Genomic DNA, 20,862 nt, shown 5'->3' on the forward strand with positions numbered 1-20,862 from the left:
AATATCATCCACGTAGACAAGTAAGACAATAAAGACACCATTTTTAGACATGATAAACATAGAGTGATCATATTTCGACTTCGACTGATTAAAGCCAAATTTAAGAAGGGTGTGAACAAGTCTTTCATTCCACATGCGTGGGGCCTGTTTGAGCCCATACAAGGACTTGTTCAATTTGCAAACTTTGTTTTGGTGTTGGACACTTAGACCATCAGGTAGACACATAAAGACTTCTTCCTTAAGCTGCCCATAAAGGAAGGCATTATTGATATCAAGTTGGTACATTGGCCAATTATGTTGAACAGACAAGCTGATAACACATCTAACAGTAACCATTTTAACCACAGGTGAGAAAGTTTCTTCAAAGTCTATGCCCTCTCGTTGATTAAAACCTTTTGCAACGAGCCTAGCTTTAAACCTATCTATCCACCATTTATCCTTGATGGCATCTTTATAGGTGGACGGTTCAGTAATTTTATTAACATTAGCAGCCAAGCAAATATTGTCTCTAGGCAGGTTGGAATAATCAACAAACTTATCATAACCATATTTAGCATGGCCGACAACAAAGTCATTAAATTTTTTAGGAGCAGTCACAGGTCTAGACGATCTCCTAATAGGTTGAGTACCCTCAGGAAGGTTTGATTCATCATTGCTACTGTTTGACTCAACCGTCACAGGACCAGGTTCAACACTTGTGGACTCATGGCTATTAGACATGCCATCAGACTCTAAGGACTGCTGTGTATCGTTCACAGCAGTTGATTCAACCTCATCACTGTGTTGCTGAGTCACAACAGGCGAATCAGTGACAGCCTTCTCTTCATCATCGGGATTTGTATCACTTGAAGTTTCAAAGTTGTCAAAGAAGTTTAGTTGGTTTAAAAGATTTGTATTGTTTTGAACCGGATGGTTATTTTTGAAAGGAAAAACAGTTTCATAGAAGCTCACATCTCTAGAGAAAATGAACTTCTTTTGGTCTAAGCTCCAGACCTTATATCCCTTTTTAAAGTTTGAATACCCCATGAAAACACATTTTTTAGCATGTTCCTCAAGTTTATCAGAATTGTCTAAAACAGTGAAAAAACAAAGACAACCGAAGACTTTCAAGTGATCAAGAGAAGGTTTGAACCCAAACAACATTTCATAAGGAGAACTACCATGCACCACAGAAGAAGGAAGCCTGTTAATTAAGTATGAAGCAGTGAGCACACATTCAGACCAGTATTTAAGAGGAACTTTTGACTGAAATAATAAAGCTCTTGCAACGTTCAACATGTGTCTATGTTTTCTCTCCACAACACCATTTTGTTGTGGGTATATGTACATGAGGTTTGATGTATGATACCCTTAGTTTTAACAAATTCAGTCATTTGAGAGTTAATGAATTCTGTACCATTATCACTCCTAAAGACCTTAATGTTGACTTCAAATTGGGTTTTAACAAGGTTGTAAAAACTTTGTATATTTTCAAAGACTTCTGATTTGGACTTCATTAAATAGAGCCATACTGATCTGGTAAAGTCATCAACTATGGTGAGAAAATATTTGTACCCTTCTATGCTTGTAACCTTGTATGGACCCCAAACATCCAAGTGTACCAGATCTCCCACTTTGGTTGACCTGTGGTCACTTAGAGGGAAAGGTACCCTGTGTTGTTTGGCCTTGTGACAAATGTCACAAGGGTTTGTGTTACTAGTCTCAGAATTGATTTGTAGAATTTTTAATACTTGTTCAGCAGGGTGACCCAGTCTCGAGTGCAAGAGCTTTATTTTTTCAGCCCTACTCAAGCAAGAGAAATTAGGTCCTAGAGAATTACCACAGAAATATAAACCCTCAGTTTGTTTACCAGTCACCAGGGTTTTCTTTGAGCATAAATCCTGAATATAGCAAGAGTTTTCATCAAATATTACTCTAAGTTTGTTATCTTTAGCTAGCTTATGCACAGAAATGAGGTTCACATAGTACTCATGCACCACAAACACATCTTTCAAAATCACAGAATCTGATAGCTTAAGACATCCAATCTTAGTGACTTTAGCATCTGTCCCATTGGGATGCTTAATAGTTATGTTATATTCAGTAACATCCACTAAGTTAAACATGTTTTCACTGGTCATAACCATATGTTGGTTTGCACCAGAGTCAATAATCCAATTTAGATTTTGTGTTGTAGAGCCTATAGAGTTAAAACAGAAGAGATTGTTGAAGTTTGAGAGGGAATTAAAGTACTTACCCCCTACATTGGACTTATTAGTGTCATCTGTTTCATTCAGCAACCCTAGCAACTTGGAGAACTATTCAGCAGACAGAGTATTCAAGGAACTAGCACCTTTATCACACACAGAGTTATTCATAGATGGACCATTACTATTATTAGCAAAACTATTAGACTTAGACCATTGACTATTTTGTTTAGGTTTTTGTCTATAATTTGAAGGGTAGCCATGCAGCTCAAAACATTTGTCAATAGTATGCCCAACTTTATTGCAATGAGTGCATTTGAGATTAGGATTAGGGCCTTTGTTAAATCTTTTCTTGTTATCATTAAAATTACTTGACTTAGCAGCAAACCCTACATTAGGAATTTTTGACCCACTATTGGATCCTCTATGAGATTCCTCTCTAGAAATGATAGAGAAGGCAGTTTTGATAGTTGGAAGAGGATCCCTAGTTAACAGATTTGTCCTTACAGGTTGATAAATATCATCTAGGCCCATTAAGAATTGCATAAGTTTGATTAAATGATTGAACTCATTGAATCTAGTAGAGGCATTGCAAGTACAAGAGGGCAATTGTAGCATAGCATCAAATTGTTTCCACATAGTATTGATTTTATGATAATATTCAGCCACACTTGAACCATTTTGACTGACAGAGTTAATTTTTTGGTACAAGCTAAACACAACAGACCCATCAACTTTATCATAGGTGTCCTTTGAATCATCCCAGACCTCTGAAGCAAGTTTCGAATAGACTTGACCCACATATAATTCATCAGATACAGAATTCAAAATCCAGGTGAGAACAATAGAATTACATCGATCCCACTGACTAGCCAGAACATCATTGTCTTTAGACTTAGTACATGTTCCATCAATGAAGCCCGATTTATTTTTAGCCATTAGAGCAAGTTTCATAGCATTAGACCAGACCACATAGTTCTCAGTTCCTTTTAATTTTAAGGTAACAATTGTGAGACCAGTAGAGTCACTAGCATGGAGATATAGTGGATCACTAGTATCTAACTTGCTAATCAAGGTCACAACAGATTCAGTTTTATCAGGCATAATGGCAAGATAATGAAACACAAAACAGAACAGTCAAACAAGCAGATAAGCAAACAAGATACCAAGCAGTTAAGCAAACAGAAGCCAAACAGAGATCGGCGAAGCCTGGACAGAGGTCCGATCAGAGGTTCGTCAGTCAAGGTGCCTCCGCAGACAATAACCAGGGAGCCACAACACAACAGACCAAAACAGACGCAAATGCAACAGAGTGAACCCTCTATGTGTCCCAATAATCAAACCGGTCTTGCCTAAAACCCGGTATCAAAATGCCTAGACACCAGACACAGTGATGCAAACAAAAGTAAAAGGAGAAGGGAAGGAACGATCTCACAGTGGGTGCAAGCCAAAGGGATCAGGTCTGTAACCTTCACTTAGGGTTACAGATACTGATCAAAGAGCCGGAAACAGATCCTGTTGGTTTGCCCTAAAAAGAGACCAACGAGGATCTTCTTCACTAACCAGAGGAGAAACCACAGATTAGGGTTTCAGATGTAGCACCGTCACAGTCACCAACCGTAAGCACCAAACCCTAGAAATTAGGGTTTCACACACAAAGATCAACACCGTCACCACTGAGCCAGAAAGCACTCCGGAAACAGGGACCAACCCACAGTGTGCCGACAGAACGGAGAAACCCTAGATCGGACGAGGAGAAGGCAGCCGGAGCTTTGAAATGCAGCGAAAAGGATCACCAGAGCCCAAATCAACCTTGGGGCTCTGATACCATGTCACAAAGCTCAAATCAAGGAGAAGGCACAGATTTATTCAAATGAAATCAAGATCAGTTACAGCAAAAATAATCAACCAGTCATCACAGATTGGCTGGTTGAATCATATGTTGAACAAGATCACAAACAGAGACAATAAGTCTTGATCAATCTCATGTATTTTACTTATGAGGGATAAGAATCAAAAGACACAAATGATTGAGAGAAAGCTGATGATGCTCGTATATCGACAGCAGCAGCACAAACTCCTTTTAAGGAGAAAGTAACCCTAGCCAGTTGGAGCCCAAAGGAGAACAGCTGGAGCCCAAGTCTTGAGCCCAAAGAAGGAGCAGGCCAGCGATACAAGAGGAGCAGTCCAGGCCAGCAAACCCAAGAACAAACAAAGAATAAACAAGGATTAGATCGAGGAAATAAAAGGAAAAGGCACATTTATACTGTTATTTCAACAATATATTCCATTAATTGAATCATTCTAAGTGTACGAAACTGTCATCCATTTTTCATTTAAATTGAAATGAAGAAGTGGATCACAACCTTAGGAATTGTATATGAAAAGGAATAGATTAACAATAAAAATCATAGGTGGAATGGAATTAAGAGCATACCTTCGATTATCAAAGAGGAATCGATCAAGAACAGACAAAGCAAATTTGCGATGGTGGGTTTTAGGGTTCAGCAGAAATTAGGTTGTCATTTGTTGCTGTGTGAGAAAGAAGATAAATACGATCCATTTGTTAGAAGATGAAGATGAGAAAAACTAACATTTGATTTGATTTGCTTGACTGATTGAAGAAGGAAGATGGAGGCTGGAAAAGATTAGGGTTTCTGAATGCTTGAAACGTTGTCTAGCGAACTTATTTGTTATATTGGATCCAATAAAGAGTTGGTGGGTTTTTTTACCCAAAACTCAGTCCCGATAGCTTGGCGGATCCCGCGTCCAATTAGAGAATGGAACATTGAGATTGCTTCCCACCTAAATCTTACACCATAACATGCCACATCAGCAAATTGTTCCACCATCACATGCCACATGGCCCAAATCCTTTTCATTTATTAATATATATAGATATATAGATTTCTGTTGATGCTTAGGAATAATAGAATAATTGGTCAAATTTTAGATATTATTTACAAAATTTCCATGGCTTTATTTTTGTTTGCATTAGAAAAGATTGCATAACATGGCCCCAACAATTTACATATAACGTATTTGTTTCTTTTTAATCAAACTATTAAATTTCTTTCTTGAGCCAAACATAAAACGTATTTGTTACACCCCAACTCGTAGCGGATATGATATGAGGCATGATGGATTGTTCATAGCTTTTGACAATATTTAAAATTTAAGTAATTAATTCAACCATATTAAATGTCACACATAACCATATAATTTGAAATAAAATTCAATACAATATCCAAGGAAAATACAAAATAAAAGTCTCGATTAATTTATTCTAAGGCACAATCCTGTGTGTCTTCTCGCCGTGCAATCAACCTTGTGTACCTGTATCATGTGTAAAACAAATTTTGGGTCAACAATAGTTGGTAAATAGATCTTTAATTTTAATTGAGATAAAATAGTTTAGTCAATTTATTTTATAAAAATATTTAACATGCAATATTAAGTGAAATAAGTGACATGTATTAATAATTCATCAATTAACACAACAATCAACAAGTAATGTAACGAGACAAAATGAAAAATGAATTTGCGAAATAATGATTCAATTCTAACCTTGAGGGGCGAAAAGCGAAACTATGAAACAAGGTAGCGATACTGGGTTCGACCCATGGCCGTGGGGAACCGGTCAACCAATGGTGGATCCACGCGAAACGACGACACAAAGCGGTAAACAAGTAAAACATGTATGAGAAACAAATAATGAAACATGTGTAACCAATCATGAGCACGTAAGACACTTTAATTGCATGTTGAGAAATAATACCAAATAATGTGAAACTATGACAAATGATACACCCCAAAAAGTTTAAAGTGACAAAAAGGGGAAAAGATAAGATCTACTCACCTTAGGGCGCAAGCAAACCAAACAAGTTGTAAGTAAGCACGATGTTGGAAAGAATCCCGAAGTGTTACCCTACAATTAAATAATAACGTTTAACTAGTAACGAACCTAGATTGATGCTAGGATTAGGACTTCTATAACTGATTTGGAATACTATGGCCTTTGATGAATGTTGAATAAAAGTATAAATAATTATTTATGGATTTATGATATAAATTTACTAATAACTTATTTAAATTAATCTGATAAATAATATGCATAAATTTTCTACCAATTATATATATGTTTTGTCGTTTGTTTATACTAATAATTCTTGTTGGATTTATAAAAGTTGTCTTGACAACATAATTGTATAATGGTTGTTAAATTCTTATAAATTTATTTTTAGATTTATAAATTGTATAATAGCTGTTAAAAGTCTTTTAAAGAATTATACATGGTAAATTACAATTTTCGTCCTTTATGTTTGTATCAAATTTCAATAGATAGCCTTTTAACTTCAATAATTACAGTCATAATCCTTTGTTTGGAAAACCACATTACATCTTTCGTCCTTTTGCTCTAGCCTGATTAAAATTTTCAGTGAAGTATAGCATGTGCAAGGCACATGAGGGTAGTTTAGTAATTTTACTAGCTCTCTTTTCAACCAACCCATACCACCACCAAATCCAGCCACCACCACCTTCAAATCCAACCACCACCAAATCCGAGCGCCACTATTGTATTTGAAATTATAGTATGATTAACCCTAATTCCCAAATCAGCATGAACACAACAACCCTATATTACAAATCAAAAGAATTATCAGAGATTAAGCCTCTGATCATATAAATGGATATAGGGATTTAGATCTCACTGTAACAAAACACTGAAACAATAATTAAGGGTACAATTGCCAAGAAGGAGAAGTGCAATGAGATTGGCCGGAGTTTGTGGTTTCCGGTGACAATTCCGACGAGTCTTGGATCGAGCACAGGAATACAATATATCAAATTAGACATGCGAGGAAGTTTGTAAAAGGCTCAACAATTATTTGGGGTGTGTGGCAGGTATTACACTTGGGATGCGTCCCAATGTACGGCTTTCTTGTGGTTTCAAGTGTGGAAGGATTTGGGGGTAACAACAGGGGTAATCGTGTTGCAACTTTGGCTTTGAAACTTGCGTTTCTTGCCTTTATTGCCACCCGACTGGGTTTTGGTTTCGGTGGTGGCTTGGTTTGCAGACTTGGTAGAGGTAGAGGTGGGGGTTGTGGCTTGTTTGACTCTGATGCGGTTATTGTTGAGACTGGCTGCAAGGCAATAAACTAACTCAATGGTTTCAGGTTGAGAGGCTTCTATGGTGTCACGCATTGAAACACCCGTCGCAATTAATCAAGATTTTAATAATAAAATACACATTTTAATGCTAAAATCCGACTTTACAAAAACTTGTCATACCAACATTCCCATATGTTTAAAACATTTCAAAAACATAGTTGTAAGTGTTTACATAATTCACTTATAACAAAACAAAACAAGGTTTAACGCAGAAGCTTCATTTAAAGTGAGTTCGGTTCTTCTTATTCGCTTGATCTTCATCCGGGAGTCATTGACGTTCACCTAAAATCAAAATCAACTTAAAAGTTAGTTTTGTTAGCAAATAAATGAATTATATCAAGTTCTATGCATTTAACAGTAAAAATTCAAACAATTTGCAGCAGTTAAGGCCCTCGAGGGCCGCGACTAGTGTCGCGTGACGCGACGGTAATCCTAGGGTGGTGTCGCGTGACGCGAGGCCATGATTTCGACAGACTGTTTGGTTTTTGATGCAGCATATGCCCAGCTACAATACTTTACCAAATTCTAACTTAAAATTTACATAACTTTCGATATAGATATCCGTTTTACACGATTCTTTTTCCTACGCGATCGTAATTTGATTTTCCATCATATGGAATTAAAATTCAACATTCAAACTAATAAAATTCTAGATTTTTAAGCCTTCTGCTTATTTTTCAATTTCAACATTTTGACCCGTTTGTATTTAAAACTACCAACTTGTTTCCTAAACAACTAAATACATACATCAATGTATTTAACTCAAGATCTCTAGCTCGGGTTCATAATTCTTGTGAATTATGCAACTAGTATGCAAGCTATGCGCATAAATCCGTTTTGACCCGTTTAGGGGATTTAAGCAACCAAGTCTAAAACTACCTCATTTCTTTTCACACTTCGCGATTCCATATCTGAAGTATCTACCTATATTTCATATCACCATACAAGTTCCTAAATAACCCATATGGGTCATTTGCCCAATTTACCCGTCAAGGGCTTTTTGGTCAATTTTAGTCCTTCATTTACGACGAAAGACTTTCGCTAATATTTGACCAAAATATCGCTTTTAAGTATAATTCTAAATATGCGTACCTGGCTCGGGTCATAGCATCGACCCGTATACATACTTTTTGCTTTAATTTTTCTAGTTAAAGCATTACACACACATGTTATTTCCTGTGATCACAAAAACTCAACAAGTAGTCGTCAATTATTATTGTTAAATGATTTTACCAATGTCATTTGACCCGTTTTGTCCGAATGACCATTTTTCATTATGAAATGATATCTAGTTACCATCTCGCCCTTTTACTCATTCCGGTTTACACCATAATGAAATATTACAAAATTCATTATTTATTAGTCCTCACCCGACTAATCTACCATTTTACCCCTTTTTACCATAATTTATGGTTTCTTAGCTTTCTACTTATTCCGACTTGCATTGTATCATGCCAGAACATCATATTTCAATTACTTAACATTATTCACAATCAATATTCATAAGTGTATTGTAATTAAAAAGGGGGTGTAAGCTTAACTTGCCTTTTATCCGATTTCGCTCTTTTTCCATGTATTCAAGCCGTTTGACCCGCTTCTTTTCCCCAAGCCGCCACCTAGCTCGTTAAGCGTCAAACTATCGTCATCATTTACAAGGTGGTTAGGTTAGTCATTAACAAACACGACTATTCCACCTTATGTATTTTCTATATCGAAACTACTATTCGACTTCATCATTGGTTAGTTTAACTTATCAAATGTCAACTACTTTTGATCACATGATTTACACAGTTAAGTCTAATTCAACATGATGTTTTGAACCCTTATCGCTTCATATTTCACATAATTTGCCATATTATTCAAATGCGCATTTCATTCGAAATTTCAACATTTGGCTTTCTCTTAGGCATTATATCAAACACCTAGTGAGCATACTTTTATAAAATTAACAATCAAACTCCATGACTACATATCTTGCCAATTTCAACATCTTTTACTAAATAATCATCTAGTTCATAATGTCAAGATTAACTTCATAGAGTTCAAATAACACTAGTTTGATAATCATGATTCTAGTGTTCGTCATGTTTTTACAAAACCCATTAGATACCTAGTTAGTGATCATGAGTTTTAATACATGCACTCAAATTCCTTAGTTTATTAACTAGGGTTTGTTTCAAATCATGCATACATCATATTTCCACCCAAATATCCATCATTCAAGATCAAATTTCGAATTCCGAGAGTTCATCAAGAATTTGAGATGGAACAAAATAGTGAAATTTGACATACCATATGATCAATTCACTAAGGTGATCACCAATTTGTGTTTGGATTTCAATTTGGGTGTGATTTGCCCTTCCAATTTGCTTGAATTTATGCTAGTTAGGGTTTGAACAAGGCAGTTCTTTGACTCCTGAAAGTGTCGACCAGAACACACACTCAAGGTGTGTGTTTTGGTGTTTGATATTTTATTTATTACAAACTAGTTTCTAGTTTATCACTTTCGGCCCCTCTATTTTCCCCAAGTTGCATATAGTGTGTTTTAACCAATTTCTTTATTACTACAAGACTTGTGACTAACTAGGTTATTTATTCCGAGTTATTTTATCTTGTTCATAACCCGTTTTATTTTAGGTCCCGTTAACTCGGGCCTTTTATATACTTTGTTTTCTCAAAGTATTTCTCATCCTTTTAATAAATATTAGATTTATTTATTTAAATCCTGAAATTCACCGGGTTTAATTTTCCACCTACGGTATTTTACCCGTTCATTATTATTAACATGGTTTAATTACCAATCCCGATTTCGGGGTGTTACACGTTTGGCGAAAGGTAAACCTTGAAGGTATTTCCTGATAGTACGCTCAGGATTCGAAACAAGATGTGGGACAATAAAGCTCAACTGTTTAAAACGGGTGGTATAACCAAGGTTGTCGTCACCGATCGGCTTGAGGTGCCAAAACTCTTCCTCAAGCTTCTGCTGCTCATGGGGAGGGCAGAACTCGGTCATCATCATTTCCTTAACTTCAGACCAAGGAAGGGTATAAGCTTCCTCATTGGTGCGAATATTACGCTCATTAGTCCACCAATCAAGGGCTCTTGCCTAGAAGACACCAGTATCACTACGGGTTTTCAAATTCTCAGGGCATTCTAAATTGATGAATGTCACTTCAATGCTATCGATCCACTCAAGCATTGAAGTAACACCATCATTGCTAGTGAAAGGTTTTGGGGTGCAAGCTGAGAAATGCTTGTAGTTGAAGGAAACAGGTTTGGGTTGGTCGACCTTGGAGTCGACTAAGGAATTAGGGGTAGAGGATGCTGTAACCTTGCTAACAATCTTAGGAATCACGCGAGCCATTTGGTTAGCCATGAATGCGAGCATTTTCTTCTTGGAGAAGGTCTTCGATTTCTTGGTCAAGTTGGAAAGACGGCTGGAAGACATCTAGAGATTCAAAAACAGGAGAATGGATGAGACTTGATCATAATGTTTTGTTAAATTTGTTTGTATCATGTATTGCATCACATAGCATATACATGTTTCAAGTAGTTCACATAGCATAACAAGAATTCACATTATATAGCAATTAATGATGAAAGAATTGTAAATTTAATTTGTTCACGAGAGATTATTAATGTTTTAGATTGCGAGGAAAGTGAGATTCGTGTCTCCATTGTTGAAATGAAATAACGTACAAATGTAAAACACACTAAAATTGATGCGAGATAAAAGAGAGTTAACGTAAAAATTGCATTGTCACGGAGCGTAACTTAACACTATTCCAAAGTAAATCGAAGTCCTTTCGAGTTAGGGAAACGTGGTTTGGCCTAATAGGCAAATACTCTTGTCGAGAAGCGATTAACGGTATTTGCCCTTCTGGTTACTACACGTTCCTAGTCGATTGGGAAATCGAAACTTTGGCGAGATTGAAAATCGAAGAGTGAGACTAGTTATCAAGATGCGGGTTTATTTGCCCTTCTGGTTACTACACGTTCCTAGTCGATTGGGAAATCGAAACTTTGGCGAGATTGAAAATCGAAGAGTGAGACTAGTTATCAAGATGCGGGTTTCACCCCTAGCTTGGTAACATCGTACCCTAGTGTTGTTGATACTTATCAAACGGATCAAGATAAAATCTCGAGTTGTTGATAAGGATCCACTAGAATATGAAATGGAAATTTCCAACAAGATATGGATATCACTCCTGGCTTGATGGTGAATTTCGTGCAAAATAACAAGTATAGCGGAGTGAAAGTCGTCACCAAATGTGGGAATCACCCCTATTTTGGTGAGTCGTTTCGCTTGTGGAATAATAATGTCTTCATCAAGTCTTCAGGTGTGTATTGTGGTTGCCTTAGGAAAGACATGTATATTTGAGTCCAAAGAATATATAAAAAGCAAATAAGATAGAATGTGAGTAGTTTTAAAGCACAAGCAACAAATGTTCCTAAAGTATAGACTAGGTCAAGAGCATAGAAATAAATCTTAATTCCCTATAGTTATGGCTCTGGTACCAATCTGTCATACCCCAACCGATGGCGGAAACATCGGAGTGAGATGAAAATAAGATTGCTCATAGCATCATAACACTAATTGTGACAATAAATTCAACATTTCATAAATACAAATTTGGCATACATTGTTCAAAAACCAAATACAAACAAACTATAGCAAACATGAAACATGAAATATTGTTTATTATTAAGGTGTGTATCTAAGTCCACCCTAAACTTGTTTCTTCATGTCGTCATCTATCAACCTGCAACATGTATTAAAATATGATCAACAAATATGTCGGCGAGTATACAAGTTTGATACATAGCATAATAGTGAAAAATGTTTAATGGTGCTCATATCCAACATGATAAATTGTATACAATGTTACTAACATACTGTACCAGTGTAAGCTATATGTCAAACCAGAGTTTAATGCAATCGTGATTACCCAACATCGTAAAAACGAAGAGGATGTAATGGTGTTTACTTAACAATACCACAAGATACGTGCGGGGCGTTAGTTCTATAACACTATAATTGTTAAGGTAGGCTTGCAAAGTTAATGAGCATATAGACACGTGTAAACATAGCATGCGTGATTTGTAAACATGTTTAATAGTGTTGCGTGTTTTTGTATAATTGTACATGTTGCACCATAAGTGTATAAAATGAAAATGGGATCGAGTATAGTCATAGTTTTGCGTAGATTTCCACGAAAACCGAGAGCTGATTAGATGAGAGTTGATACACCGAAGTCACCCTGAAATTGGTCAAAGAAGGTGTGAGTATTCTGATGTGTAAAGGTTCGGATCAGCCTTTAAAAATACGAAAACGTACGTAATAAAACAAGTAATAGACCCTCCGTGCGGAAGGGAGTCCTTTTGTGCGAAGGGGATACCCTTTCGTGCGAAAGGGGTCTCCTTCCGTGCGACTGGTCTGTTTAAACGAGGATTTGCGCATAAAATTTGTTTGTAAACTGTTTTAACATAACACAGTAACAGTAGTAGTTATACAAAATGAAAACAGAAAGTAAAATAGCCAAACAGTCAAGTAAGGAGAACCTAAGTGTGCCAACTCAACATAGAAGGCGTGAACCAAGTGTTGGGGGCTGGGCGTGGTTAACTTTCTTTGTGACTAGTAAACAATTTGGTGTTCTGACATTGAACAAAAATGAAATCGGAAAACAAAAACACGTGAAACCGCCCCTTTTCGTGCGAAAGGGATGCCCTTTCTTACAAAAAGGGTCTCCTTTCATGCAAAAGGTGTCAGTTTTGTCCAAAATGTTTGTTTGATCCATTCAAAACAGATCGTTTCTTGGAAAAAATTAACCTTAATGCAAACCCACAACTATGAACTGAATTGCGAGTCTAGTGGGTACCAGATTCCACCAAGTTTTGTAACAGAAATGAAATGGAACTTAAGGATAAGTTTAAATAAAAGTTTATAATGTTTGAATCTCGTATGTGGTGAGGTTTCAACATCAATTTGCCCAAGCAAACTCGTGAAACCATTAGTGAGATATAATCAAACAATTGGTTTTGTATAAATGTTAAAGAAATGGAACAAATGTTATAAATGCAAGGAAAATGAAGGAAAAATGAAATAAATCGATACCGAAAGCTTCTGATCGTGAAAGGAACGTCAGAGCGTTTGATAGAGTTTCTGAGTGACTGAGCAAACTAAATGAGTGAGGTTACAAGCTTATTTATAGGTTTAGGGTGAGTTTGGGACCGCGGGGGGGGGGGGGGGGGGGTCAGGCGACAGGAAGGTTAGGGCAACACGCCCTTTCGCACGAAAGGGGTCTTTTGTGCGAAGGGTACTTCCCTTTCTCTCGAAAGTCCGAGTTTGATTAATTCGCGAGTTTTAGCCGGTTTTACGTGCAACGAGTATACATGTGTATCGTACAAGAATAAAACATGCATAATGGTGTTTAAAACATTGATTTTGAGTATGAACATGCAAACAAGTTTAAAATGTAAACATAATCGTGAATAAAATACTTGAATTTTCATTATGATCAATAGTCTCGGATTACAAAGTTGAAACGAAATAGAATACAACACAAGTACAAGTTTCCAAAAATAGAATTACAACAATACTTTCTAAATAAGGAAATTACAAATATGTGGAGCGTTACATGATTCGCTAAATATAGACCGATTAAAAGGGCGTTGACAGGCCAAAGATCACGGCATTGATACGAGATAAAGGGAACAAAACACGTTGAGCAAGATCGTTTTGAAACTAGCTGGATTTTTCAGGATTCGCCGGATGTGGAGATAGGCTGAATGGTGGGGAAAAGTCCTGGGCGGTTCTTGGGTAGTGATATACCTTTATTTTTAAGTCCGAAGTTCAAAGCAGTTTGCAAACAATAAGACAACTTCCTTACACACAACCAAATTTTAAGGAAGTAACAAAAATGGTCCGTGTAGCTACTTTTTATAATTTCATTTACTTTGTTTTATTTAATAAACTTTTGAAATTTATAATTGGTGTTATTGTTTGGCACTAGAAGTGTTGTTTGGAAAGGATGTTGTTTAGATATCACATTTATCTAACTTAGTATACATAAAATAAAAATACCATCAATGAAATAAATATTTTGGGTTATTGTTTATTTTGATTTGAATCTGGTTTACAAAACAAGTCGGGTTTTTATACGATCCGTTTTTTTTTGTTTTTTGTTTTTTTTTTTTTTTTTGCGAATGTTACGGTATTTGTTTCTTTTAAATCAAACTATTTAATTTCTTTCTCAAGCTAATAATATATCACAAGGAAAAATAATTGTCAATATTTAGTTTCTTTTTTGAGCCAATAATATATAACAAGAAATAACATTTGTCACCAAAGCTTTAGTATTCAGTTAGTCGCTAATCATAAGGTGCACATAGTAAAGAAATACGCGACGTGTTGTCATAAATTTTGTTCTATTAGGGTCTGTTTGGTATGGGGTAATGGAATGAACAAAGGAATGGAATGGACGAGGTAATGGAATGGACGAGGGAATGCAATGGATCATTACCATTCCATGTCTTGTTTGGTTACCATGTGTGAATGGAATGAGTTATTATTGTGTATTGTTCGGTAGCCAAGAAAAACAGAGTAATAAAATCAGCGGTGAGTGGTGGTGGTCGGTGGTAGTGATTGTGGGTGGTTATATGTGGCGGTGGTGGGTGTCGGCAGCGGCGATGGGTGGTGGTGGTTGCGGTGGCGGCGAGTGGCGGTGTGGCGGCGACGACGAGTGGTGGTGGTGGCAAGGTGGTCGGTGGTGGGTGGCAGCAGAGGTGGCGGTTGGTGGCAGCGGCGGCGGTTGGCGGTGGCGGTGGTGGTGGTGGCGGTGGCGGTGGCGTCGACGATGGTGGTGGGCGGCGGCGGCGAGTGTCGTTAGCGATTGGTCGCAGCTGTGGGTGATAACGGTGGCGAGTGGGTGGCGGCGGTGGCGGCGGTGGCTGTCGGGGTGAGGTGGTGGCGGCGATGGCGTCGGTGGTGGTGGTGGTGGGTGGTGGTGGTGGTGGGTTGTGGCGAAGGTGGTGGGTTGTGGTGTTGTTGATTAATGGTGCAAGAGGGGATGGAATGGAAAAAAAACATGGGGGGTGGAAGGAATGATTTTGAGGGAATGGAATGCATTTTGGAATGGGTGATTCCATTCCTTTGACCAACCAAACACCATTTCCTTCATTCCGTCGTAATCATCCATTCCATTCCACCTCTCATTCCTGCATACCAAACACTACCTTACTAATTAATCGTTGTGAGTCATTTTATAGTTCAGTTATAAACTTATAATCCAGAGACTAAAGACTTACTAGTTTTTTTATGTCGCGCGTTGCGGTGAAACCGAGTAAATGATAATGTAAAACAAACGTAACTTGAAAATAAATCATCTTGTTTAGACAGCCAAACCATTAAAACGGTTTAGTTTGTCATTGTATTGTTTTATGATACCAAATAAATACTTTTTAGTACAATTTCTTTTAACAAAACTTATAACAGAATGTCAAGGGAAAAATCAAGCACAACTACGTACTTAAGTTTTTAGAAAACTTAATATATGTTCTAAAAAAAGAAAAAAAAAGGATTATTAAAAAAATGGTAAAGAAAATACATGTTTTTAAAAAAGAAAAAATAAATAAAATATGTTATAAAAAGTAAATATAATAATAAATTATTAAAGTATATTAAAAATATAATAAAAAGCTATATATTATTTTAAAATAAAGTTACTATTTATCGTCCTTCGTAAGTTATATATACTAGGTTTTTCCCAGTCGCGCGTTGTGGCGAAACGTAGCAAATGATAATGTAAAATAAACGTTATTTGAAAATGTAGCATGCTGCTTAGAAAGCCAAACCGTTAGAATTGGTTCAATTTATCATCATATCATTTTACGATAGCAAATAAATACTTTATTTTTTAATATAAATTCGTTTTTAATAAAACTTATATTAATTGGGGTTAAAGATTAAGCTCAACTACGTACTTAAGTTTTTAGAAAAGAAATTAACAAACATAAAATATCAAATTAATTGATAAAGTAAAGACAGATTTAAAAAAAGAAAAAAAATATTATTAAAAACAAAATAAATAATAAAGGAAATATGGTTTTAGAAAAAGAAAAAATAAAAATACTTTAAAAGCTAAAAGTAAATAGAAAAAAATTAAATATCTTAAAAGTTAAGTATAAATATAAAAATATATTAATATAATAAAATATTAAAAAGCTACATATTATTTTAAATTTGAAATGACTATTCATCGTCCTTCGAAAACTATATATGTAAAACAAACACAAAATTTAGTTACGGAATACCTTTATTCTATTTCAGAAAAAAAGTTTCAAATAATTCTGGTTTAATTAACACAAATATATCACAATATGAGTCATTATAAAACTTTGTATAAATTGTGGTGACTTTCTTAATTTTATATATATTTTTGATATGACATTCACTCAAAATCGAGATGGTCAAATATAATATTTTTTGTTCTTTGCCCTAATTACCGACCGTCTGAACATCAGTAACGTTGTTATCGGAATCGACACCAATATTATTTTTTAATGTTTTCAACAGACTTTATATTGAAAACGGAGTTGTATTAAAAAATGAATGTATTTTATCGGATGCTACAACGAGTGCCGGTAATGTACTGGTGCCATGATGAACCGAATCTGTTCTGACTGCAAAAACATTGGTAACAATATTGAGATTATCGGAACCGTTAGCGATATTCATTTTTATGGTTTTTGATTGACGTAAACACGTGTCAATATACTTTTAGGCACACCACGACTTAGTTGTATTGTTTTTCTCTTTTGGTTGCTATACATAGTGTCGCACCCGTATCGATACCATAATGAAACGAATCGATACCGACCGAATTCCCACTCTACACGGGGGAAATTTTACTAGTTATAAACACATATGAAATTGTTGATATACATGAATAATATACATATATATATAATATAAAGACTCACATAAATGCTCATATTACATATAGTAACAGTTACATTAATGATACATATGAACAACTACATTAATGTTTATATTACATATAGACAGTTGTATAAATGCTAATATTACATATATTACTATTAGATATATGTAATATATAAAGAGTTACATATGTAATAATAGGGCAAGTTCATTTGAGAAGAATCTTCTTATAAGAAGAAAAATAAATTAATCTAGGCCCTTTATTTTTTTGATCAATGGTTTTGAATCAAGATATAATTTCTGACTACATTTAATTAATGATTTAATTAATAAGGGTATGATAGACATTTTGATTTAGAATACTAATAAATGTTATAAAGAGTTACCCAAGTCTTATTAATGCCACCATAATTTCCTCCTTCACCAACATTAATGTGTTGGTCCTTACACCAATTTTATTAGAAGTGACAAAATTATTTAAAAGTGTTGTGTCTTACACATATTTTATTATAAGGGTGTAAGGGGTGCTCACCTAATAGGTGAGTCCCCCATCTTACACGCAACCAACCAGATCAAGCCACGTCAACTCCCCTAATACACTCCCCTAATACCCCTTTTTGATGGCGGCACTCCCCTATTAGGGGAGTTGGTTTTTTTTTTTTTTTTTTTGTTTTTTTTTTCTAAAATAATGCATGTTTATAAATTAAAAAAAGATTAATATAAATAAAAATTAAATAAAAGACATTTCATTAAATTAAAAAAAAAACATTCGAACTAGAAAAAAAATACATTCAACCTAGAAAAATATAAAAACAAACTACTCCTCGTCCGAATCAACTTCAAGGTGAGGCAAATCTAAACTTCCGAGATGCTCAACGAGATCGTGTTTTAGCCTCCAATGCGTGTCTTCGTCAATGAGCTCCGTATAGGCTGTATCATCGAAGACGGGTTCGACTGGAGGATCTTGAATATGAACCGGTGCTATCGCCCTTCCGTCGTCTTTTATAATCATGTTGTGTAAAATAAGGCACGTATACACGATGGACCTTATCTTTCTCACCGTTTTCGAACGCATTGGACGATTTAGTATTCCCCACTTCGACTTTAACACACCAAACGCCCGTTCCACATATTTTCTTGCGGCCTCGTGTTGCCTCTTGAACTTTTTTTCGTTCGGGTCGTGTGGATATGGAAAAGACTTCACAAACACGGACCAGGTAGGGTAGATCCCATCAGTAAGATAATACCCGCGTTTGTATAAGTGGTTGTTCACTTGAAATGGACAATTTGGCGCCGTTCCGTTTCGTTGAGCAAGAAATAACGGAGATTGTTGCAGCACGTTGATGTCGTTTTGTGAACCCGCTGGCCCACAAAAAGCATGCCAAATCCACAAATCTTGAGACGCTACCGCTTCTAACATAACCGTCGGGTATTGATGATCGCCTCTCATGTATTGTCCACGCAATTCTGTGGGGCACATTCTCCAGACGAAGTGTGTACAATCCAGACTCCCTAACATACCCGGTAGGTGATGCCTATCCTCATGAGCCTGATACAATAGCGCGACGTCGTGGCTCGTTGGTCTACGTAGGAATTCACCGCCATACCTTTTACATACCGTCTCGCAGAAATATTCAAGGCACTCACGAGAGGTCCTTTCAGACATATTTAAATACTCGTCCCCCTCGTCTGGTGGGTTACCGGTTGCAAGTTGTTTAATTGCCGAAGTAACCTTTTGCAACGGTGTAAAGCTTTTCTTCATTCTCCCGTCTAAGCCTTCTTGAAACCACTCGTCATACGCTTCCACGTCACTAACAATTTTTAGGAACAAAGACTTGGACATACGAAACCTGTGACGAAAAGTATCTTCATTAAATTTTGGATTTTCATCAAAATAATCGGCCATGAGTGTCTCGTGGCCTCCCACACGATCTCGACGGACATAATTTTTTTTACTAGACGATGCCGTGTCTAGTAGCTCCGCTTGTTGGATGAGATTTTGGAAGAAAACTAAGCTACTATCGCTTGACGATGCATCTCCATCGTCGGGAAAGTCGGGTAGGGTAGAAAGAAACGGAAGCTTGGAATCCATTTTGTGTTTGAAAGATTTAAGTTTGAGAGTTTTGGTGTGGGTTTGTTGTGAATGTGGTAAAAAAAATGAATTAGATTGGTTAGTATATATTGTTTAAAAAAAATTGAAATTTTTTTTTTTTTATAAATTCGACCGTTTACCAACGGTCAAATCTCGTTCAACGTGCAAAATCAATCGGCAAGCCCACACCCAAAAGCCACCCCGATTCGGGACCCCGCGGGGATGGCGGTGGTGTTCCCGATCGGGGAAAGGCTTCACCGAACCACTCCCCGAATGCGCCCCGTACACCCTAAGTCAACAAATTATTTAAAAGTATTTGGGTCCTACACATTCTCTACCTTACACCAAAACATTGTTTTTATGGTGAAGGAAACGTTGAATATGTAAGAACATATACATGATTGTTTTTATTGTGTAAGGTGCAAAATTATTTCTAGGATGACTCATTAAATGATTAAGGTTCATTAATTTGAATTGCAAAAATAAAGAATAAACTCATTAAATGATTTGTTCTAATTACCTTTGTACCCTTTATTCTTTTTATTCTTAATTTGTAATTTCTTCTTATTTGAACTATCCACTGTAATAATAATACATATATGTAGTATTAATATGGGCCTAAATACTTTACATATATTTCATAACAAAAGTCTAATTTTTTTTAATATGTATATAGAAAATAGATCAAATACAAAGTATCTTATCATACAAACGTACCAATGGAGTGGAAAAGTAAAAAAAAAAACGCGGTCACAGTTTCATAATTATTTTACTCGTAGGGTAATTATCAAAATTACTCTACAAATTATCAATTAGGGTAATTTTGTAAAATGATATTGTAGGGTAATTTTGTAGAGTATGATAATTATTCTACAAATGATCTTGTTGGGTAATTTTGATAATTATGAAAAATACCACCACATTTTTTAGTTTAACTTTCAGTTATCTAGCTAGTTACCAACTAAGAGTCAAACAGATTGACTTTTAGTTAGACTTTCAGTTCTGACCAATTCGGTCAATTTAAAGTTCGAATTGAACTTTCCTACGTGATCGTAACAATGCGGGTATGAGTCCCCTACGATAATACCTTCCACTTGTCACGTTAAGTAGGCGAAATTACGAGTCAAGCATGTTATAAATAAAAGTCAAAACACAGATTTTTACATATTGAAATAAATGAACTTCTAAGTATCTAAGCTGTATGTTATGACATTATAACGGTTTATATAACTTCATAAAACTTATTTTGATATGCCCAAACGGTCAATTCTAGTTTAGCACTCATTCTCATATCGAAAGGTAAACATTTTGACTTTAGCTTTGACTTTCGATTCTGACCCGTTTGGTCTACTTTGAAACCCAATCAAGGAATGTTATGTGACCATAATATTATAGGGAATAACCGTCTGAAATTATACCTTCTGGTCATATCATTTGAAGGATCAATTGACGAGTCAACTTTAGATACTTTT

This window comes from Helianthus annuus, chromosome 13, assembly GCF_002127325.2.
Source record: "Helianthus annuus cultivar XRQ/B chromosome 13, HanXRQr2.0-SUNRISE, whole genome shotgun sequence".
NCBI classification, from domain to species: domain Eukaryota; kingdom Viridiplantae; phylum Streptophyta; class Magnoliopsida; order Asterales; family Asteraceae; genus Helianthus; species Helianthus annuus.